Source organism: Protopterus annectens, chromosome 3.part1, assembly GCF_019279795.1.
Source record: "Protopterus annectens isolate FY-2018-M chromosome 3.part1, PAN1.0, whole genome shotgun sequence".
Classification (NCBI taxonomy): Eukaryota; Metazoa; Chordata; order Ceratodontiformes; family Protopteridae; genus Protopterus; species Protopterus annectens.
This window is the reverse complement of record NC_056732.1, coordinates 664150199-664175823: the sequence shown is the minus strand read 5'-3', so window position 1 is coordinate 664175823 and position 25625 is coordinate 664150199.

The following is a 25625-nucleotide window of genomic DNA, read 5'->3' as shown; positions in this document are numbered from 1 at the left end:
TGGTTGGAAGCTAGTTCAATAATTACTCATGAATTAGCTAATTATTTTCACACTTCTAATCCTACTATTCCTACCATACAAGGGTTGCCTAAGATTCATAAGAATTATAATAAACCTCCTATGAGACCGATAGTGGCGGGCAACAATTGGTGTACAGAGCCGTTATCTATTTACTTAGAGAAGTATTTAAGGTCTATTGTTAGTGAGTCCAAAATAATTTTGAAGGACACAGAACATTTTTTGAATGAATTGTATGAATTCTCTAAAACCTTGACCACATTTGATGATTTGTTACTAGGCACATTAGATGTTGTTTCCCTTTTTACTGTAATACCGAACACTGTAGGTATTGACTATGTTACTGAATTATTGATTAATTCAAGTAGAGTCACAGATGATGAAGTGTATTTAATACAAACTTTATTAAATTTGGTTTTACACAACAATATTTTTGTATACAACCAAACAATTTATTGGCAAAAGAATGAAGTTGCCATGGGGAGCTCTTGTTCTAATAGTTATGCAAATGCAGTGATGGGTGAATGGGAGACACAATATTTAATATATGGTCCATTTAAGAATTATATTTCCTTTAATAAAAGATTTGTGGATGACCTTTTCTTGGTTTGGAATGGTACAGAACAACAACTGCTGCAATTTGTTGATCATATTAATACGTCATCTGATTTTTTTAAATTTACGTTGAATTGTTCTGCTATAGGTATACATTTTTTGGATGTATTTATTAGTAAAGATGTTGATGGCAGTCTGAGTAGAAAATTATATAGGAAAGACTGTCATGCCAATCAATTACTTAATAGACAGAGTATGCACCCTAATTTTGTTTTTAACAATGTAGCTAAAAATCAGTTTTTCAGTGCATCCAGGCTTAATGTCAAGGACGAAGATTACCAACTTAGTAAAATAATAATTGAAATGGAACTGGAGGCTAGGGGGTATGAACATGGAATGGTGAGAAGAAACTCAGATATGGTCGAATCCATGAGAAATACTATGGCAAAATCTTATTTTTCAGAAAGGTATAACAGAATGAAAAAATCCACTAATAATAAACTTAGAATGCCTCTACATTACACAAGGGATGTGAACATCTATACAGAAATTAACAATCATTGGGACATTTTAATGACTGATGAACATTTAAAAACTTTGTTAGGGACTAAACCACAGTTTTCTTTTAAAAACAGGAAGTCCCTTAGGAATAGATTATGTAATAATTTTTGTAATAAGAGTTCAATAGTCGAACCGGGTACTCGTCCCTGTGGTAATTGTAATTATTATGGGTATATTTCCATAGATACTGTTTTTAAACATCCAGATACATGAGAAGTTTTTCACATTACAATTAGTGCAAGTTGTAATACTCCACATGTGGTATATTTAGCTGTATGTGTATTATGTAATAAATACTATGTAGGTAAGACTGACCGTGCCTTGAAAGAAAGGATTAGGGAGCACCTTATACCACATTAAGAAAAAGCATTATACAAATGCACTTTCCAAGCATGTAGGCAGTACTAATGAATATCATGTTTTTAAGTTTTTAGTTTTGGGTACTACACATGAAACTGTTATGTGAGGTAATATTAGACAGAGAACAGAAGAACTTGAGGCTAACTGCATTGTTAGACTAAGAGCAAATTATGGGCATGGTCTCAATGACCATGTACCCATGAAACCAATTCTTCAAAAAAGACCTCTACGTAAATGATTTTATATGTTGGGTATTTTGTATAGTATTATACTATACATTTTAGATAATATTTTAATACTTTTTTTTTTTTGCTAAATAATTTTTATTTTTTTTGTTTGTAGACAAATTATGATACAGTAAATTTAAATTACAATTCAAAATAAAAGAAAATAGTTAATAACTATAACAATATGTACAATATTTACAGGTGGTCCAATGAAAAGGATTAACCAATAAGGTTATAAATAGGAATAATCTCATAGAATTAGTATAATCTTTACTGGCATATATTCACACAAGTCCATCTTAGTTTATGACATTTCAATTTCATGTAGAAGAAATTCTATCCTTTTATAATGTGTCTATAAGTATTAAGATTTTATTCCAAGGATTGTCTGTCCAACGTCTGGGAAAAATTCTTTCTTCTTTGACTTGTATTTCTTTTTGTGCAGATTCCTTTAATAGAGATATGAAGTCTTCATAACTTGGAGGGACAGTGGATTTCCATTTTCTTGTTATACATTTTCTGGCTACAGCCAGAATAGACCATAAAAGATATTGATCACTTTTACTCAAAGTTAATGAGTCATCTACATTCAAAAAAATTAAAGATTTTGTTAGAACAAATTTATCATTATAAATGGCTTGAAGAAATCTATTAATATCTTCCCAGAATTTTTTAATGCAATCATAAAATATATGTATCCAATCTGCCTTGCAGTTTACAGTACATCTCCAGCATGTGGGCTTTTGGGCAGGGTCAAATTTGGCTATTTTATATGGTGTATAAAAGGCTCTATGTAAAAATTTCCATGTGAAGATTTTCCATATCTGGAAGTTTGATGTTAGCTTAACTGACAACAAAAGGTCATTCATACCTTCAGATGATAGATTTATTGTCAAGCCATTTGTTAAAATGTTCACAACATTTTGACCTATTTTGGTTTTATACACTATTAAAATTTTGTATAATTTAGATATAGAAATTAGCTTATTATGATTTCCATAAATCAATTCTTGCATATATTTTATGAACTTAGGTATAGTATTAAAGTTTGAATCATTAATAATTCTACATAAATCACTTGCATATTGTAGTATTTTTTTAAGTTCTGTTCTATCTATTTCAAATATACTAAACTCATTTATTACTTGTTGGGTGGTTAAAGTACTGTGATTATTTAAGCATTGAAACCAGTAAATAAAGTTTTTGGATTCCCAATTAATGAGTATTTTTTCTTGGATTTTTTCTTTAAAATTCTTTGATGTTTTAAATGGTATTAAGAGTTCGAACCATAATTTTATGTCTGGATTTGTAATTATAAATTTTCTAAATAGATTATAAATATTATTCAGATATGATAAATTAGTGGGCTTTGTTGTTTTATTTTGTAAGCTATGACAAAGTACATGCCAAAATATGTTATTATAATTCTCCAAATCCATATTTTTTAATATTTTGTCTTCATTTAAGAAGAAAGTTAAATGTAAAATTTTCCATGCGGATGAATAATTTGGATTTACCCAATTTAGTATAAGTTTAATGATGGAAGCTTTAATATACGTTTATATGTCTGGAAATGTAATTCCTCCCAAGTCCCAGGGTCTAATATGATGTGAGAAAGCAATTCTATTCTTTTTTGGATACCAAAGAAAATCCAATAAAAGTTTCTGTATTGTCTTTATAACTTTTTTATCTGGTAAAATAGGGATTGCTAATGCTATATAGTTTATTTGTGGTAGTAATATCATTTTTATTAACTGTAACCTATCTTCCAAGTTTAACATTAATTTATTCCAGCTATTAACTTGTTTTTGAATTAAATTTTGGATTTTATTATAATTTAAGGTCATGGTAGTATCTATGTTCTCAGATATAAGAATTCCTAGATATTCTAGTGAAGAAACCTTTTCTCCAGTTATTTGATATTTATTCAGATGCAAGTCATCTATTTTATTTAGAAGTATATGTTTTGATTTGGATTTATTGAAACAAAGACGTGAAATGGAAAAAGATCTTCTACTTGTTTCTCTAATTCTTGCATGGACTCTTCATTCGGTCTTAAAGTCAACAATATATCGTCAGCAAATAACATGATTTTAGAATTAAATTTATTGTAAAAGTTAATTCCTTCTATTTTTAGATCACTTCGTATTGCAGACGCAAATAATTCTATCGCCAGGGCAAACAGTATGGGAGACATAGGGCAACCTTGCTTAGAGGCTTTAGTTATTTTGAAAGCTTCCGAGGTAAATGGGCCTAATTTTACATAAGCCAGGTTATCTTTATATATATTCTTTATTAAATTTATAAAGTTTAATGGGAATTCAAAAAGTTCCAAGATTTTAAATAGATACTTCCAGTTTACCGAATCAAATGCTTTCTCTATATCTAATGTGATTATAAGAGCTTCTGAATTGTCTCTGTTCAAAGCTTCTATAATGGTTAAAATTCTCTGAATATTGTCATATGTGTGTCTTCCAAATATAAAGCCTGTTTGGTCTTCATTTATGACTTTAGTCAGGGATTTCTTAATTCTATTTACTAAGATAGACATAAAGATTTTATAATCATTATTAAGCAGAAAGATAGGTCTATATGAGCTACATTGGGATGGATCGCTTTTATCTTTTTTTATAGGGGTAACTAGTGAATATTTCCAGGATGGTGGAGTAATCATTTGAGTTTGAATATCATTTAGCATGTTATGAAGTAGAAAAATTGCTGAATATGGAAGAATTTTATATAATTCCATTATTATTCCATCCATTCCTGGTGATTTGTTGTTTTTGCTTACTTTAATTATATCTTTTATTTCTTTTATGGAGATATGCTTTTCCATTTCTACTTTTAATTGGTCAGGTAGTTTTTTTTATTAAGGAACTATTAAATTTCCGATCTGAAAATGAAATATTATTATCATTATTTCCATAATGCTTAGCATAATAGAACTTAAAAACTTCAAGAATATCATTCACATCAGATACCCTTTTTTTCCCTTTTACTTCATGTATTATATTTATGATGCCAATAATGGATCCAAACAGGAGTCACCACACGAAAAATCAAGTAGAACTTTCTTTATTGTTACATAAAAACCACACAAGCGCTTTCACGTAGGTTAACTACGCTTCATCAGGTGTGTGTAATAAAATTATATTTATGATGTTATTTTCTAAGTTCTGCTTTTTAATTCTCATTGCTAGATTATGTAAGTGTTTTGGAGAAGTTGAAATTGAAGCAAATTTTTGTTTTTCCAAAGCTAGATTTGTTTTATGAGTGAGGAATTCATTGTATTTTTTTTTAAATCTATAATTTCTTTTTTTTTTTCCTGAGAATCTATTACATCATAAGAACTTGTATTTATTTCTGTTATTCGTTTTTGTATGTTTGGTAATTCTGATTCCCATTCCTTTGTTTTATTTTTAAACCATCCTATAATCTTGCCATACAAAAAAGCCTTAAGTGTATCCCAAGTTATTATATTATTTGTATCGTTAATAGGATTTGTTTCTAAGAAATATTTGATTTCTGAATCTAGCCAAGGTTTAAACTCTTTTAATTTAAGGATGTAAGCTGGTATTCTAGTTATAGTATTTAATCTTTTGAAATCAATTTGTACTTTAAGAATTAAGGCATTATGGTCTGAGAGGGGACATGGAATAATAGAAAATTTTGTTATCCTACTGTTTAAATCAGAGGAGACCAATATTTTATCTATTCTTGTTTTAGTATTAAAGCGATAATCGCTATGTGTGTAACTTAATGAGTTAGAATCTTTAAAATTAAATGTATCTATTAGATTTAAGCTTTCTAACCATCTCTTGAAATATTTACTTATGGGTGTGAGACGTAACTTTCTTTTATTAGTTGTTTCAAAGTTATCTAGAATACAATTGAAATCACCCCCCATTATTATTATACCTTTATTTACTTTGTTAATTAATTCTATGTGTTTTTTAACCGTAGACAATCCTATTCCAGGAATCCAGTAAATATTTATTAAAGTCCAAATTCTATTTTGATATTTTATTATTACAATTGATATTAACCCTTCTTTATCTTCGTGTTTGTAAATGATCTGAAGAATAACCACACTTTTTTTCCATAAAATTATAACTCCTCTTGTGTTTTTTTTGTAAAGGGAGTGAGAAAGAATTAGATATTCACTAGGTTTCCATGTGAAATTATCATCTCTTTTAAAATGAGATTCTTGTATAAATATTATTTGTGCTTTTTGTAATTTCAAATATCTTAGAAAATTCGACCTTTTTATAGAATTATTTAAACCATTAATATTTATAGATAATAAAGTTGTGTCTGTCATTTTTTTAAGTATTTATTTGTACTTTTGGATTGTTTGTTCTTGAAATTTTGTTTTACCTTGGAAGTTAATGTGTTTTGAGTATTAGATTTATCCTTTCCTTTAAAAGTTATTTTGAAATTAATATATTTATTTCTATTTATGCTTAAAAAAAGTTTCAAATTGGACCACTGAGAAATGAAAAAGCTGAAAAACATTGCGTTGACATATTTTGAATAAACAATTAATGATTTTACCATTCTAAATCCCAAACATGAAGTGTCTAGCACCTCAGATCTGTTTGGATTTAAAAGTTCAAACAGATTTACCCTCAATAATAATAGTTGCATTAATGAGGAAATGTTGCTTTAAATTGAGCTCCTCAAAAAAATGAAAACTAAAACCAGAGAACAAGATACACTTATTATGTAAATAACATATATGCCTAGTCTGTGAAGTTTTGTTCATTACTAATTAGATTCTAAAATGAGATATTATTTCAAATTGCAAACAATTTTAAATAAGACATTTGTTAATTACTTTAACAATATTTTAGATGTTCATTTTTCATTAATATTATGAAATTTTTGCAAATTACCAATTGTAGATAATATATTAGCAAATGTCAGATCATTAATGTTCATTAGTGATATTTAACATCGTTATTAATAATAAAAAGAAGTAGAGTGAGTATGATAGATACTGTTTAAAATAAAAGAGTTTTTTTACATATTTTTAGATCTATATAAGGTATTACATCAGCATAGTGAAGTTAATTGCCATATAGCTAACCACTTATCAAAACCAATTAAAGTCCTTACAGATAATAATATTCATTTATAAGATTTAATATAATAACAGTTAGAATTAAAGCAATATTTATAGTGCTTTACATTAAAGCATTTTCTCATTCTTCAGTTAATGTCAGTTTTATAACTCTGATAATTCCACAATCTAAAATTAATAAAATGTGTAAAAGATTTCACTCCTAAATTACTTATATGTGATCTTTTGTAGTTCTGTTATTAGTAAGTTATTATTCATAAGATTTTCTCTATTAAGTTCAATTTAAAGATCACACATATCAGATATTGTCTTCTGCTTATCACAAATGTAGTGAGTGTCTGGTAACTAGTAAAAGGTCTCAACTTATATGTTAAAATTATAAAACAGAAAGGAGAAAGGTCAAAATTAGAATTATACTTGCAAAGGAAATCTACCTTGATAATGGTGCAATAGCAACTAATCATTTATAATAAACATTTTACGTATAGTACTTCTTTTATACAATAACAAGTATGATAAAGCAATCTTTAGATAAATTAAAGTTTAATTCCCAGTAAGCTGACACTCTGGATCTTTTTTTTTTTTTTTTTTTTTTACTTTTTCTTCACCTTCCCTTTTCCTTCCCTCTTCTTCCATTTCTATATAACTTAGTAACTATAAGTAACTTATCTAACACAGTGTCGGTTAGATGTGTTCACAGAGTGCATGTATTATACTTTTACCAGACACTCACCCATTAAGACACAACAGTATTTAAATGATTCACTATCTTTCTTGTTATAATAGCGCTGTCTTCAAAGCAGTTCTAGCGCTATACTTGCATGAGATATTAGCTGAGATTGATAATAAACCATAAAATTTTTAATAAAATATGAAAGAATATTTATGAAGTGTGAAAATAATTGAAGCAAACGCTTCCTTTACTGTAATCAAAACAGCGGTGTTAAGGAAAGAACTCTGCGATAGTGCGTGTTTACACGCCATCTTGTGATCAGTAACTTAAATTGCATCTAAACATGCTAGGATATATCACGTGCTTATGAATGTGGACGGTCAACAACTTTTCAGACAAAAAAAAACTGAAAAAGCCGAGCAGAAGGCTCATGAATACTGTCCACCCTCAGATAATACATTAATGTTCTAGATGCTTCCCAAAATGTTCATGAGTGGTTCCATTTTATAATATTTTCATTAATATACTTTACATTAATTCAAATTAACAAATTGTAAATGTGCACCTCTAAGCTACATAAAAGCATTCACCAAGAACAACAATATTTATTCAGGCAATGATAGCGCACTATTCTAGTAACCAAATACTTGTATAGAGAAGAAACAGCAGTGTTAAAGAGGAAAACTCTGCAATAGTGTGTATTTACATGCCATCTTCTGGCCAGTAACTTAAATTACATCTATGTACAGTTAAATATATCATGTGCTATGTATGAAGCGGTGAACAACTTTTTAGATAAGGAAACTAAAAATAACTGAGCAGAAGGCTCGTGGATGTTTTTTTTTTTTTTACTTTCAAATAATACAGTAATATACTGAATGCATCTAAAATGTTCATGAGTGATTCTATTGTATAACATTTTTATCACAATACTCTACATCAAATTAAATCAATGAATTTTGAATGTGCACTTTTGAATAAATTATTATTTTGCACTGTTCTAGTAACCAAATACTTGTATAGAGAAGAAACAGCAGTGTTAAAGAGGAAACTCTGCAATAGTGTGTATTTACATGCCATCTTCTGGCCAGAAACTTAAATTACATCTATGTACAGTTAAATATATCACGTGCTATGTGTGAAGTGGTGAACAACTTTTTAGATAAGGAAACTAAAAATAACTGAGCAGAAGGCTCATGGATGTTTTTTACTTCCAAATAATACAGTAATATACTGAATACATCTAAAATGTTCATGAGTGATTCTATTGTACAACATTTTTATCACAATACTCTACATCAAATCAAATCAATGAATTTTGAATGTGCATTTTTGAATAAATTATTATTTTGCACTGTTCTAGTAACCAAATACCTGTATAGAAAAGAAACAGCAGTGCCAAAGAGGAAAATCCTGCAATAGTGTGTAGCCACACCCCCCCCCGGCCAGCAACCCAAACCACATCTATGTACAGTTAAACATGTCACGCGCCATGTATGAAGCGGTGAACAACCTTTTAGATAAGGAAACCAAAAACAACTGAGCAGAAGGCTAGTGGATGTTTTTTTACATTCAAATAATACAGTAATATACTGAATATATCTAAAATGTTCATGAGTGATTCTATTGTATAACATTTTTATCACAATACTCTACATCAAATTAAATAAATGAATTTTGAATGTGCACTTTTGGATAAATTGTTATTTTGCACTGTTCTAGTAACCAAATACTTGTATAGAGAAGAAACAGCAGTGTTAAAGAGGAAAACTCTGTGATAGTGTGTATTTACACGCCATCTTCTGGCCAGTAACTTAAATTACATCTATGTACAGTTAAATATATCACTTGCAATGTATGAAGTGGTGAACAACTTTTTAGATAAGGAAACTAAAAATAACTGAGCAGAAGGCTCGTGGATGTTTTTTTACTTTCAAATAATACAGTAATATACTGAATACATCCAAAATGTTCACGAATGACTCCACTGTACAACATTTTTATCACAACACTCTACATCAAATTAAATCAATGAATTTTGAATGTGCACTTTTAAATAACATAAATGCGATTACTAAAAATGATAATATTTATTCAGGCATTGAAAGTGCCTTAATTTATCAACTAAGTAGTTGTATAGAGAAAACCATTTAAAAGGGCAGTTTATATTAAAAGCTTAGTGACAAAATAAGAAGAATGTTCAGTAGGCTTCATTGGTTATTGTTTTCAAGTATTTAGAGAATAAATATATACTTCAGGGCTTTAGTAAGTTATTAATTAGTGCTAAAATTTAAGTATTATATTAAACTAAAGAATTAAGTAAGAAAAGAAAAAAGAAAAAAAACTGCTTTATACTAGTGTATTAAAGAGTTTAGTTTTAATATATTATAATCATACCTTAGTTGATACTTTGAGAGAAATAGTATCATCAGAGGTTTTTTTTTGTCAGTCTTTTGTTTCTTTTTTTCTCTTGCCTCCGACCAAATATTTTTTCCTGGAGCCCTTTTTAAAGAAGATGAATTTAACCAGTCCATTTCTTCAGGTAGTGGAATTATGCTATTATTTTTTATGAAAGATGTGGCTTCCTCTATGCTGTTGAATGTTCTCATGTCGTTGTTATATTGGATTCTTATTTTGGCTGGATAAGAGAGCTGCGCTTTGATTTTATGTTGTTTTAAAAGTTTTACTAATGGCCATGTTTTCTTCCTTATATCCAGAACTCTTGTTGAGTAGTCATTATCAAATCTTAATAATGACTGTTTATACATAACAGGACTTTTCCTCCATGCAGATCTCAGTATAAGCTCTTTGTCCATAAAAGAAAGAAATTTAACTACTATGGATCTTGGAGCTGATTTAAAAGCAATAGAAAGTGACTTACCAATAGCTCTGTGTGCCCTTTCTATCCCATAAGATAAGCCTTCTATTAGTCCGAGAACTTCAGGAAACCAAGAGTTCAAGAATGAGATAATGTCGTCACCTTCGGATTTCTCTGGAAGACCAAAAATCCTTATGTTTGTCCTTCTTTCTCTATTCTCTATATTATCAACTTTATTTATTAACCAAGTGTTCTGTTGTAGCAGAAATTGAGTATGTAGTTCACTTTCTTTTAACCTCTCATCAACATCACTTAAGGAAGTCTCAATGTCTGATATTTTTATTTGTTGCTGTTGTAAGATTTCTTTAAAAACTTCTGTTTGTTTTTGGCAGTTATCCTTAAGACTTTCTAGATTTTCAGTAAATCTGTCCATTTTTAGCGATAAGTCCAGCAAAGTAGCAGATATCTGTTGCATCTCTTTTTTTATAATAGAGTCTGAGTGTGAATTCTTGGAGTTACTCATCTTCAAACAGTTTGGAATGTCCTCTGTAGTATTTGACAGGAAAATTTCAGAATTTTTTCTTCAAAATTGGTAGTTTTGTTATAAATTACTTCATCTTCAATATTTACCCAATTTTTTTAAAATATATTTAGTTTTTCCTGTATTTTCTAGTATGAGTACGAAGAGCTCAAAATCAAGCTGCTCTCAGTTAGCCATTAGGCTCCGCCCCCCATATTTTAATACTTTTGATGGATTTTTATATATGTATTTTTTACTTTAAGAATTTCTGTCACATGTTTTGATTTGTGTATATAAGGGTGCTTTAACCAGTTAGTTCAATGCACCTGATGAAGCTATTTGTGAAAGCGCTTGTGTAATTAAAGCTGAGCTGAAAAGAAAATGTTTGCAGTTACTTCTTGGATGTAAAAGTTTGCTGTTTTGCCTGTTTTCAAATACAATTATTATCCTGGAGCCATATCTTTGCATTGTTGGACTACAGTTTATCTCTACTTTGTTTGCAAAGGTTTTAGTTGTTTGTTTGATGATGTTTGTTATGTTGCCATCTGCTGTACACACAACCTGGCAGTTCAGGCGTGACCATCCCTTTTTTTGATGTATCTGTTTGCTTCTGGATGTACAGGGGTCTTAATAGTGATGTGGGTGCAGTCCATTGCACCAAATACACGTGGGAAGTTTGTGAGGTTTTATAGAACTGGTGCATAACAGTTCTCCATTCCAGGGAGGTAGATGGAAAGTGTATGTATTCATCTACCTTGTTGCACATTGCTGCCAGGAATTTTGACAGGATATGACTGGCAGCTATCTGTGACATTCCTAGAGCATCTCCCATCTGTCTTTGGAATGTCCCAGATGCCAGTACACCTCGGCTCAGACACACTTTTGTTTTGAGAGGGATGGGGTTGCTTCACAATATCAACAGACATGTGAGGCACACATGTTACACACAGCCTGCACCAGCTGTCTGTCTAGGTGGTATCTGTCAATGATTTCTTGATCTGACAGTTGGCTTAGTTGTGCCTGGCTCTCTGTCTAGCTGGCTGCCTTCTACAATGCACAGCCAGATCCTCCTGCATAACTTGCAGTACCACAGGCTGTTGCAGTTCATTCACTGTAGGTAGCATTTTTTTAGTATTGTTATGGATTCCATACGATTCAGTGAGAATAGCTTCTGTTCCTTGTGTTGCAGTATGGCATTCACTGAGGATTTCAGAAACAGAGTCAGTATAGCAGTTTGTCACATTTAAGTTGCATTGGGTGCACACAATGTGTTTTGGAATCCAGGCATGTACAGAGTCTGTACTTATTCAACTCTGAATAGTTAAGTACTCAGACTGCTTGTGGCATATCTTCTGAAATCATGTCTGCAGCTGGTGTGCTGAAGTCTTCCTTCTGTGTGCTACACTATCCGCAACTATCTTTTGGAACTGGGCCCATAATATATACAGATGTGTATGTATGTGGGGGGGGGGGTATGTATGTTTATGTGTATATATGTCTATATGGCTTCCCTTCACAAGCTTGAAGTATCAAAACTTCGAACTGCAAATGGTGAAGACCATAAGATCGAAGTTCTGAAACTTTGAACATTTTGAATGTAGATCGCCGTACAGCATGGAATGTGAAATTTACCATTTTCCTCACTGTAGTGCAGTCTCAGAGTTGGTATATTTATTTAGCAGGGGATGCAGGGTGGCTTGTACCCTGCAAAAATGTAAAACAAAAATTGTTTTAATTTTTGTTTTATTACAATTTCGAAGTTTGAAAACTTTGATCGTATGGTCTTGACCATTTGCAGTTCAAAGTTTTGGAACTTCGAGCTTGTGAAGTAGATCCATATATATATATATATATATGTGTGTGTGTGTGTGTGTGTGTGTGTGTGTGTGTATATTATTCTTACATATACACGCACACACACAGACAGGATTGCTGGCCGCATTACTCCCGGTACTCAACAAAATAGCATACCATGGTTTGGATGTGATCTGTAATAATATCTTACTTAAATTACATAGTAGATACCTTTAGTGGCCACTATTTAGCAGTGGTTTACATTGTGTGAAGGTATGCTTTGTGATGCTGATATTCAGCAAAAGAACAAGTCAAGCCGGACTCTAGTAAAACTCTGCTATGTAACAAATGAGCTGTCAACACTGTAACACCCAAAAGCAGTGGCGAATCTTGTTCCACGGCACCAGATGTGTCATTGGTACATGTAACATAAGAATGCCTTTTATTAGGTCATCTTCCTCCTTATCATCATCAGCTTCACAGCTGGCAAGATTGTAGCTTGACTGCAGTTGATCATTATGATATACACAATGATGCCTCTGCATGCCGTGGTAGTATTTCAGGGGCCCCAACATGTGTAGTTCTGTCAAATGTTATGTGATAACTGCGATTGGCACTTAACTTCTGCTATCAGTAAGTGCTGAAATAGATGTTTTGGTTTCTACAGAAAGCTAAATTAAGATATAGGTCATCTCTCACCACAACTGTCATTTGCTTATGTGTCTTTAGAATGCTTATCAGTGTCGGAATTAAGCAGAGGCATGCTAATTGTATACAGAGCTGATACTGTATCATTCTACTTTTTTAAGGCATGTCATTCCACTTTTGAGCTTGACTTCAGATAAGATTTCAAACAGAACTGCAGTGAAATGGGGGTGTATGATGGAGAAAACTGCCTTTAATATAAAAAACACACCAATATTAAAACACCTTCGTCCCTAACAGCTGGGATTTTATCAGAATACAACCAAATAACACACGAACAGATTAGATAACCCTCCAAGGTTGCTGGTAAGTTAAATAATTTTCCAATCATTTTTGGTAGAAGCCTTATCACACCCCCATTTAAAAAGGTAAACCCCTTTTGATATAAAAAACATTAAAAAAGCATTCTGTTTGCAGTAAAAATAAAAATACGATATGAACAAAAATCTTATAAATATAAAACTGTATAAATATGTATATATGTGTTATATAAATATATCCATTTTTACAATTTTCAGCTTTTTCCTGTAATACAGGGGAAATAGTGACTACATCATTTAATCCAGGGGGAGCATAGCCACCAGCCTCAACTGCCACTGGGTTTCCTTTTTCTTCAAATGCTTTTTCCAATTACCCCCCTTTGATCAATTCTAATGATTTCCAATATACCAAAAGTGAAGTTACTAAACCCCCTACACACCAGAGAATGTTTGTGTAAAGCATTGTTCTCCTTTTGGTTATTGATTTCATATGTATGTTCGTAAATCCTAGTCCTCAGTGCATGTTCTGTCTTTCCTACATAAAAACTTCCACGTTCCCCACATAGGGCCAAATATACCACTTTTTGAGTTGCACAATTCCCACTTTGGAAGTTAGTTTGGATTCACGTGATCTTTCCAGTGTTATTTACACTTGTTTACTATTGAATAATTATTATTGAATAATCAATGCTCAGCTGTCAGTGGAAAAACAGATGTGAGGCCAGGCAGTGAACACAGATGGTTGCTGACCCAGATTTCATGAATGGATAAGAATAATAATATAAAATCAGTGTTTTCTTTCTATCCCGGGTTTTTCTTATCCATAAGGATGTGAACGAAAAACATTCAGTCATTTTACATTCACTGTCATAGTTAAATGCAAATATTGTATGTAATGCACACAACAAATATAAAATAGTAGTTGTTCATGCATTTCTTCCAGTACATTGTATTCGTATTCTGCATAACAGATATTTCAGCAAACAGTAGGCATGGTTATGTATAGTACCTGTTGAAAGGCAGAGCACAGAAGAGAACTGGGACATGGCGAATGCCTTCAGATTCTGTAAAGTAAGTATGTGTACACCACCACCTCTTTTGACATGTAGGCACAGCAGTGTTCTCCACCACTGTATAGTAATAAAGGATCAATGCCGTATATGCTTGAAATAGTGGGAAAACTGATTTGTCACTGGCATAAGGCCTACATTAGGTTTGTCTGACTAATGCAGTTTGTCTGAGTTGAATATTGTCTTTTACGGATGATACATACTCCTGCAGTTATGGTCACTTTTAGCTATTTAGACCTGATTGCAGCCTTGTTTACAGCTTCATCAGAAAACAGCAACCAGGAGAACAATCAGACTGGCAGTGGAGATATAATTCCCTTGAGAAGGGATAGAGCAACCTTTCTGCAGTGGACTTAAAAATACAGCTGGAGCTAAAGAGACTTGAGTTGGAGGCCAGGCGTGTGGAATTAGAAGAAAATGAGAGACTGCGATGTTTCAAGCTGAGGAGAATGAGAAACTGTTATGTCTGCAAGCTGAGGAACAAGAACGACAGAGGTAGCATGAGAAGGAGATGCTGATTCTTTGCCAGAGTCATTTAGGTAATGGGGAAGGGAGTAACTGGACCCCAGAAGCACAAAAGGTCAGTAAATTTCTTCCGCAGTTTAAAGAGAGGGATAATTTTGATAGTTTGATTCATATGTTTGAGAGGGTATGTAAACAGTATAAAGTTGACCAAGGGCTCTGGGTACTGTTCCTGACCCCCTTACTCCATGGTAAAGCTGTAACTGCATTAGCTAAAATGTCAAACATTGCATGTTTTGATTATACTGCTGTTAAGAAATGTATTTTAGAACTGTTTATGTTAACACCTGAAATGTATAGAAAAAAGTTTCATGAGCATAGATGCAAGGCAGATGAAAGTGTGAGTGAATATGTTGCTGAATTGAGCATTTATTTCCATAGGTGAGTGAGTTGATGTCAGGTCACAACTTTTGAAGGGCTGGCAGACCTTTTGTTGAGGGAACAAGCCCTCAGCACTTTGCCTGAGGACAGGAGGATCTGGTTAGCTGATAGACAATGTGCTACTTCAGATGAGTTGGGGAAGAAGGGAGACCTATACCTGGCAAGCAGGACAGCCCTGCACAGGAAGGGGAGCCCCAGTACTGCTCATGGGTCTAATGGAACGCATGATGGGTAACACTGACTTCCCCAACAGAATCTGCCAGTAGCAGGGGAAGTCACTAGTCCAGGTACACATCCAGGAGCTAGGGTTAAATGTTTTGAATGCAACCAGTGGGGCCATGTGACATACAGGTGTCCACAGAGGCAAGGTGGGGAACCAAAGGTGAGGGAGCCAGTAAGTGGGAAAGACAAAATGCCAATAGTAGGTTGTCTTGAGACAACTGGGGTGCTAAACTACCATCCTGCAGATGTCCTGAGAGGGAAGGATTTGGATGAGGCAGTGCCATGTGCTTATGCAGTTACACGCAGTGAGGCTAGGAGGCTAGTCCTCCAGGACTGCATGGATCAGGCAATCCCAAATAAAACCAAGACTCTTTCCACAAAGGGCAAACGTCCAGTCTGGTGGACCCCAGCCATTAACAAACTTTACAATAAGAGGAGAAAGCTATTACATGATAGAACAAAATCCATAAAAGGGAAGTCACCCCTGATCATTATTAGTAAAAAAATACGAGCACTCATAAAATCAACTAAGGCCAATTTTGAGAGAAAAATTGCCATGGATTCAAAGGACAATCATAAGGCCTTTTCAGCTATGTTAGGAACCTGGGTGGAAACTCCCAGATATGCTCAGAATTAGTCCAAAATGATACAAAATCACTGAACCCACAGACATTGCCAACATACTGGCAGACAGGTTCAGTGCAAACTTCACCCCTCTCCCCTAAAGGAGAGATAACTATCCCAGCTGAGTGTAGCCTCCCGAACATCTCAAATGCGCAGGTGAAAGCTGCTCTCTCTAAAGCTAAAAACACAGCATCAATGGGACCGGATGGTGTCCCCGGCTGTGTGCTACACGAGCTAAATGAGGAATTAAACCCACATAAGGCAGCTGTTTAATCTCAGCCTTACCACAGGATACGTGCCCAAGGAGTGGCGTGCGGCAACTGTGGTCCCACTCCACAAAGGCAGCGACCCTACGGACCCTGGTAACTACCGCCCCATAAGCTTAACAAGCCTAGTCTGCAAAGCTATGGAGAGGATCATAATGGAGCTCATAAACAAAGATATAGGGGACTTGCAGACATTGGACCCTACCCAGTTTGGCTTTGTCAAGGGAAGATCATGCCTTTTGAACTTGGTCAACTTCTTCGAAACAGTCACCAAGGCCATTGATGAGGGAAAGGCAGTCCATACAGCCTACCTTGACCTTGCAAAGGCTTTCGACACAATACCCCACTCGGGTATTGCAGAAAAACTTACCAGCTTAAATGTAAACCCATATGTCACAAGATGGGTTGCAAACTGGCTTAAGGACAGAACCCACAAGGTTAGAGCTGCTGGCGCTGTGTCAGACTCCAAGCCGGTCACAAGTGGTATCCCACAGGGCTCGGTCCTTGGCCCCCTATTGTTTGGCATCTACTTCTCAGAAGTACAGGCCAACATGGGAGGACTTTGGCTGACAAAGTTTGCAGACGACTGCAAACTGGGCGCCATAGTAGAAAGCGCATCGGGCACGGATATCCTTCAGAAGGGACTCACGGAAACAGATAGCTGGTGCCAGAGCCATGGCCTGAAGTTAAACGCCAAAAAATGTATAGTCATACCCTTCGGGAAAAACAAGGTAACCCCAAGCTACCATATAGGTGGCAATCCACTAAGCACAGAAGAGGTTATCAGGGACCTGGGGACCCAGGTTGACAGTGGCCTTTCTTTTGACACTCACATTGCTAAAGTGGTTAGAAAGACCTTCTACATTGCCCACCTGATCATGAAGGGATTCACATTCAGATCTAGTGAGGTCATTGTTCCCCTGTACTCTTCACTTATCAGACCAGTGATCGAGTACAATGCCCCATTCGGGATGTATCTCACCCGACATCTGCAGCAATTGGAGAGACCCCAAAAGTTCCTCACCAAAAGGATAAAGGGACTCCAAAATCTGTCATATGCTGCCAGATTGAAGAAACTCCAGCTCTATTCAGTCGCATACCGTCTGCTCAGAGGTGACATGTGCCTGACATACAAGGCCATGTCCAACCCGGAATTAATGGACATGCTCCACCTCAAAAAATCCAAATCCACCAAAACCACTAGAGCAAGCGACTTAAACCTTAGCACGGATATAAATAGGACGTGCTGGAGGTATAGATTTATCACTCAGAGACTCCCTATGCTGTGGAATAAAATCCCGGTCCATGTGAGGCAGAGCACCTCGCTGACTCTGTTCAAGAGAAATCTAGACCTGTGGATGGGAGATCGTAGGTTTACCCCGGGAATCATCTCTGTGTCACTGCTGGACAGAGGCACAACAAACTAATGGGCACAGTATTTTTTCATATAAGGGGTGGCGTAAGCCACAAAAATTTGGGCTAGGCTTATAAATGCCTTAGGGCAGATAGCCTAGTATAAACCTATGAACCTATGAACCTATGAACAAGCATGTGGGTCTGGTAGCCTGGGGGAGAACCAGACAGACTGCATACTTGCAGCCTGGACTGGTGAGGTGGTTACTTCAGGGAATGAGCTACTCTGTAGCAGTGAAACTGAATGTGAGCCACAACTGCTTGTGGGTACTGATGGTCCCTTGGACAGAGTGACTGAAAAGGTAGAGGTGAGTAGTAGTACCCAAGCTGACAGTGAGGCACCACTGTCAGAGGAGGCCAGACTTCCTGTGGAAGGGGAGCTGGGGAAGGGTTACAAGGAGAGAGTTGAGACAGGCTCAGCTCTCAGACCCTATATTGCAAGGCCTGAGGCAGATAGCTAAGGAGGCACCTGATTCTCAAGGAAAGGAGGAATCTGTATACTGGGACAAAGGGTTACTGTACAGAGAGTGGACCCCTGAGGGAGGGCTAGAAGGTGAGAGAGTGCAGGAGTTGGTATAGCCTAGAGTCTACCATCTGGTGCTTCTAGCCATAGCCCATGATATTCCTTTTGCAGGTCATATGGACATAAAATGTACAAAGAGGCGTATTATGCAGAACTTTTATTGGCCTGGAATTTCCAGAGATGTAATAGGGTACTGCAGAACCTGAGAGCAGTGCCAAAAGGTAGGAAAGGCAGGAGACAAGGTGAGAGCTCCTTTGATGCCTTTGTCTGTGATTCAGGAGCCATTTCAGAGGGTAGCTATGGATATTGTGGATCCTCTGAGTACCCCAAGTTCCACAGGGAAAAAGTATATCCTAGTGGTAGTGGATTATACTACACAATACTCTGAGGCAGTGACTTTGTCCTCCATTGGGGCAGAGAAGGTGGCAAATGCTTTGTTAGAGATTTTCAGCAGGGTAGAATTCCCAAAAGAAATACTGTCTGACAGAGGTGCCAATTTCATGTCTGTCCTGCTGGCTTGTCTGTGGAAGTCCTGTGGGGTGAAGCACATGAAGACCACCCCCTACTATCCCCAGACTAATGGTCTTGTTGAGAGGTTCAACTCTACAATCAAATCCATGCTATGGGCATTTGCAGATCAGTTTAAGAGGGAATGGGACAGATATTTGCCCCATCTGTTGTTTGCTTACAGAGAGGTTCCCCAGGAATCCACAGGTTTTTCACCCTTTGAGCTTATGTATGGGCATAGGGTGAGGGGACCTCTAGATTTAATTTGAGTTGAGTGGGAAGGTGAGTGCGAGTCTCACAAGGAGTCTGTTGTGACATACATTCTAAACCTCAGGACAAGGCTCAGGGAACTCATGGGCTTGGCCCAGGAGAACCTGGCAGAAGCCCAACAACAGAAAAAGTTGTGGTATGACAGGAATGCTCAAGCTTGAGAGTATGCTGTGGGGCAGCAGGTAATGGTTCTCATTCCTGTCAGACACAACAAGCTGCAAGCAGCTTGGGAGGGACCCTACAAGGTGGAAAGAAAGGTAACTGATGTTAACTACATGGTGGAACTGCTAGGCAGATGGCAGGGGCACAAATTGTACCATGTTAACATGATGAAACTGTACCATGATAGGGAGGCCCTTGTGCTGAGCATTTGCAGTGGATTGCAGGAGGAGTCTGAGGGAGATGTGGGGAGTGATCTCCTCAGTGAGGCTCGGGCTGACACATCGGTGGAAGGGGTAGCAATGTCCCAACAGCTATCTCCTACCCAGGTTTGAGAAATCCGAGCAGTGTTTCAGGAATTTAGTGACATATTCACTGGGAAAACAGGGTGCACCCACCTAGTGCAGCACCAGGTGGATACAGGACCCCAAAGGCCTATTAGGCAGTCCCCTTATAGGGTGCCTGAGAGAGTCAGACAGACCCTGAGGGAGGAGGTACAGGAGATGTTGGAACTAGGGGTGATTCATGAGTTCAACAGTCCCTGGGCCTCCCCAGTGCTGCTGGTTCCAAAGAAGGATGGCAGCACCATGTTCTGTGTGGACTACAGAAAATGAAATCGTCACCCAGAGTTGGATGCTTACCCCATGCCTAGGACAGATGAGACCCTAGAGCAGCTGGGTGGGGCTAAGTATCTTACAACCATTGATCTTACCAAAGGTTACTGGCAGGTGCCCTTGACTCCCGGTGCTAGAGAGATGTCAGCCTTTGTGACTCCTTTTGGTTTGTATGAATTCACAAAGATGCGCTTTGGGATGAAGAATTCCCCAGCAACTTTCCAGAGGCTGGTAGATAATATCCTAGCAGGAGCAGGAAGGTTTGCCCTTACTTACCTGGATGATATTGCCATCTACAGCCATTCCTGGCCAGAGCACCTTCAGCATGTCAGGGAGGTGCTGGGCAGACTACAGAGGGGCAGGGTTGACCATTAAGCTGAGCAAATATTAGGTGGGTATGGCAGAGGTCTCCTACCTAGGACATAGAGTGGGAAGTGGTAAGATAAGGCCAGAACCTGCCAAAGTGGAAGCCATTCAGGCATGGCCTGCACCTGTTACCAAAAAGCAGGTGAGGGCATTTCTAGGGACAGCAGGGTACTACATAAAGTTCGTCCCCAGTTGTAGTACCATAGCTGCTCCCCTCACAGACCTGACAAGGAAGAACAGGCCAGATAAAGTAGTGTGGACCCCAGCATGTGTGCAGGCATTCCAGAAGCTTAAAGAAGCTTTGAGAGGACCCCCTGTGTTAGCCAGTCCAGGTTACAGCAATGAATTTGTTGTGCAGGTGGATGCTTCAAACCATGGGCTGGGGGCTGTACTTAGCCAGATTTCTTCAGAGGGAGAAGAGCACCCAGTGGTTTATCTTAAGTCGTAGGCTCCAACCCAGGTAGGAATGCTATGCAGCTGTAGAAAAGGAATGTCTAGCCATAGTGTGGGCACTGCAAAAACTTCAGCCTTATCTGTATGGAAGGAAATTCACTGTTGTGACAGATCACAAATCCCTAACATTGTTAAATGGAGCCAGCCAGCAAAATGCCAAGTTGCTAAGATGAAGCCTGTGGTTGCAAGCATATATGTCAGTGCAGCATCGCAGTGGGAGTAGCAATGCCAATGCAGATGGGCTCTCAAGACAGGGAATGGGGTGAGGTACACCCAGACAGACCTAACCCTCTCAAGAGGTGTTAAGCAGCGTTTCTCAAGGGTCACTTGAAAAACTAGCTTGAGTTCTCTGGGGGGGGGGGGGGGTGAAGACTGATAGAGAAGGGTGAGGGTTGCTAGCCTAGCCAGATAGAATTTTATACATAATTCTATCATTTGTAAATATGAATGTAAAGTACAGGCTTGTTGACTTAAATGTAAAGAAATGCTGTTACAAAAATGTGGCAATAGTGCTCTCTACTGACCCAGTAAAAGCATGTGGTGATCCTTTGAAATAGACAGTAGTGCCGAAAAGTCTAGATGAAGAAATTCTTTCTGTTGTTCTAACCAAGAGTTAAATTGCTAGATTTAAACATGCAAATGTAGTTTTATTGCTCTGTTCCTGACCAGCTGCAAGATAACAAAAGGGAGATGTTAAGAATGTAAACTTAGTTAATGTGTAGCCTGGGAATACCAGGAAAGTGTAAAAGATGATGTAATGTTTTAGCAGAACTGAAGTTTCCATTTAAACAGCGAGAACCAGAGATTATTAAGCATTTTTTTTCTGACTATCCAACTCTCAGCACTGCCTTATGCTCTGTGTAAGTAAGTTATTTTAGAAGTCTGTTTTCTTGTAGATAGCTAGAAGCTAGAAATATTAGACTGTGTTTTTCTGTGATGTCAGAACTATACTACTGAATTATTTTAAGTATCTCTGTGTGATCTCTGAGCTCTTGTCTAGCACTGCATAGTAGAAAGTCTTGTCTTGTGGTTTTAATTATTTATTATTAAATATTTTAAAACTTTTCAACTGTGGTTGGGTTTGTGTAGAGATAAGTTAAGCTCTAGAGTACACTGCATATTTATAGTTTATTGTACAAAGCCACTGACTGATTAGTTACACTTACCAATTGGATAATAATATTGCACAGTAATAACTGGACACACTTTTAAGGGCCTTTGGGTAGCTGATAATATTAGCTGGGTGGTGGCAGTAATTACTACCGTATAGTCTGGGTAAAAGGGGAACAGCTGGAGAACCTGTGCCAGACTTCCCCAGGTGGGTCTGTGTGGTTGTATAAACTCTTATCTCAAAGTGTGTGTCAGCTACTTGGGCAGGGACACGGAGCACTGGGTGGACAGAGAGGGTGCTGGAGATTTAGCTTGCCCAGCTAGGCTGAGATCTGGACCCTATAGCTGTGCCAGTGGGGAGTCTTATTGGAAACCTGGGGAGCAAGGGAGTGAGCAGCCCCGGACTGAATGTCATCTCTGTCTGCTTTTAAGGGAAATTGCACTTTACTGTGTGTATTTGTTATCCTTTCCTCATATATGAGATGCCCTCTCTGGTGTTAGTGGTGAGGACTGAGGCTCCTTGATTGCTGGGCCAGGGCATGGATGTCATACAGTCTACCTGCAATCAGGCCTGAAAACAGATATAAAATAGATAGGAAAGTTGCTTGTGCAAATATTAGTATTAGTATTAGTGAGAGAGCAGTGCTGTGCATATCAAACTTTATGTTCTCCCCTTATCAGTAACAATGGCTATAATACAATCGCCTTATCACCTTACCAGTCCAGTTCTGTATTTATGTGTGTTTATATATATATATATATATATATATATATATATATATATATATATATATATATGTGCCCCCCACACCCCCCCCTACTTAAATATACCAACTCCAAGATCGCGCTACAGTGGGGAAATGGGAAATCTCCCGTCTTGCGCTGTATGCGGAAGGGCAAAACGGGAGATTTCTCATTTCCTGTCAACACCACACAAAAAAATAAAACATTACGTACACACAGAGCGTACAAGAATCCTTGCCTCTGTGTGTACGCAATGTATTAAGGTAAGTAAACTTTTATTTTTCAACACTACACATATTCGATTTACTGAAATCTTGATCATATGGTCTCGACCATACGAAATTCGAGATTTCAGTAATTCGATTATGTGAAGTGTACCCATATATATATATATATATATATATATATATATATATATATATATATATATATATATTTATATATATAATGTATATATATATATATATATATATATATATATATATATATATAATACTGCAGTGTTGGTGCTGCAGTAGTGGTATCACCTCACAGTTAGACGCACAGTTAGATGTTGCCCGTTCGATTCTCAGTTAGAGCGTCTTCTGTGTGGCGACATGCGTGAATGGGCATTCCTTCATTGAAGGTTGTGCGTTAGGCCCGGCAAGCACGTAAAAATCTACTGCCAATCATTAGAGGACCGGAGTTCCACTGTGGCGACCCCTAACCGGGAAAAGCCGAAAGACACAAACAAATATATATATATATATATATATATATATATATATATACACACATACTGGGGAGCTATGGCTTAAGTTCATTTTTTTTCAGTGCAAGTATGTCAACTCAAAGTTACTTAATTAAAACAGAATTACAAAATTCTGGTCACTTAATGTTCAGTTCAGTTTCTAATGTCTCTTGGGGTAAAACAGTCCACATGTAGTTCTTATTCTAAGAGCTATAGCTCAGAATAAGCTTCCTATAACTCCAGGTATATCTAAAAGTTAGTCTTCTAGAAAAAACACAGGTTAACTCCTGGTACTGCACGGGTAAGTTGGTACTCCACAGTTAAATCCACAGTTTCTGATACTCCACAGGTAAATCCACTGATTCCTCTCTTTGTTTCCCTCATGAGAATCTACTCTTGGTTGGCTAATCCCTTTGCATGAAAGGCAAAAATCTTTGCCTGCTTAAAGTACAGGCCTTCTTTATAATATCACCTCAGCAGATGTTTTACATTTGCCTAGCTGTTATAGGACTGGATTACCATATTTAGGGAATTCCTAAAGGTTACCATAATGTGTACACCTCGCAGTAATCTTTTTGAATTCAAAGACAGCCCTCACATGGTGCCCATGCATGAAGATTTTCAGCACCATGTTGGACTGTCTCCACAGCCATTCTCTGTGCTAATGAGGCAGTTTGGGGGAGAGGCGTATGCTAATTAACCATGTGCTCTTTCCCCTGGAACTGCCTCCAGCAAGGCTTCTCTGAGCTGAGCTATTCATGAAATCACTCAGATGTGTGGATCAGCACTGCCACCTCTACCATATAGCAGTAATAACCATAGCTAAAAGACAATGCCCAGCCATAGTGGAAGAGGTAAGTACTGGGCATTTTAGCGGTAAGATAGGGCTGGGAGGTGTGTAAGTGAGTGAATATGAGGGGCTGCATGTGTGAGTGTGTGTGGGTGTGTATGGACCGATGGATGAGTGGGTGATTGCAATTGGTTGGTAGGTGCTGTCTGAGTGTGTCTGTATTTGATGTGTGTGTGGGGGGTGGGGGGGTTCATACCTCCACACACCCCTAGATTAATGAGTATTATCTACAACATAAGCTAGGGGGAACACTAGACATCAGGGATAACTGAACTATGGGGATGGGGAACAACTAGCCACTAGGGATTACTACTCTTGTACTCTAATGGCACTTAAATCAGTGTGTGGATTGGGGGGGGTAACACTGGACAACAGTGATACTACTCATATCCTTTAATGGCACTTAAACCAGTATGGGGATTGGAGGGTGGAGAGGTAACACTGGATACCAGCAATACTACTCATATTCTTTAATGGCACTTAAACCAGTAGAGAGATTTCAAGGTGGGGGGGCACTAGGCACCAGGGATTACTACTCCTGTGCCATAATGACACTCAAGCCAGTATGGGATCAGGGTGAGTAGTAACTCATGCCCTAAAGGCACTTAAAGCAGTATGGGGATCAGGGCGTGAGAGAACACTAGAAACCAGGCTAGGACATGCAATGTGGCCAAAGGAGACACTGTGGATGTGCAGACAACTCAAAGACTGGTATGGGTACTGTGGTGTGTGCCTATGTTTTTTAATTTATATTTGTGTGTAGGAAAGGGATGCCTTTGACTACATGATGCAGCCATCATAGTTAACTGTCATGGGAAGTGCTGGTCTGCACTTTGCAGTGCAAGAAGAAGAATAAACAAGGAACAGTACTGCAGACTATATGGAAAAATATGTACATTGTATTTCTCTTTACTTTTGGATGCCACGGTGGTACGGCAGTAGCGTTGTTACTTCACAGCAAGAGGTTTTCCCGTTCGATTCTCGGCTGGGCTTGGGAGTGCCTTCTGTGTGGAGTCTGCATGTCCTCCCCGTGGATGCGTAGCATTTGAAAGACATGCGTGCATAAATGGGCGTGCCTTCGTTGAAGGTTGGGCGTCGAGCTGGCACCTTGGCATTTCGTAAAAATCTACTGCCAATGATTAGCAGACCTGAGTTCTGCTATGGCGACCCCTTACTGGGAAAAGTCGAAAGACAAACAACATTTCTCTTTACTTTTGGAAGGCTATA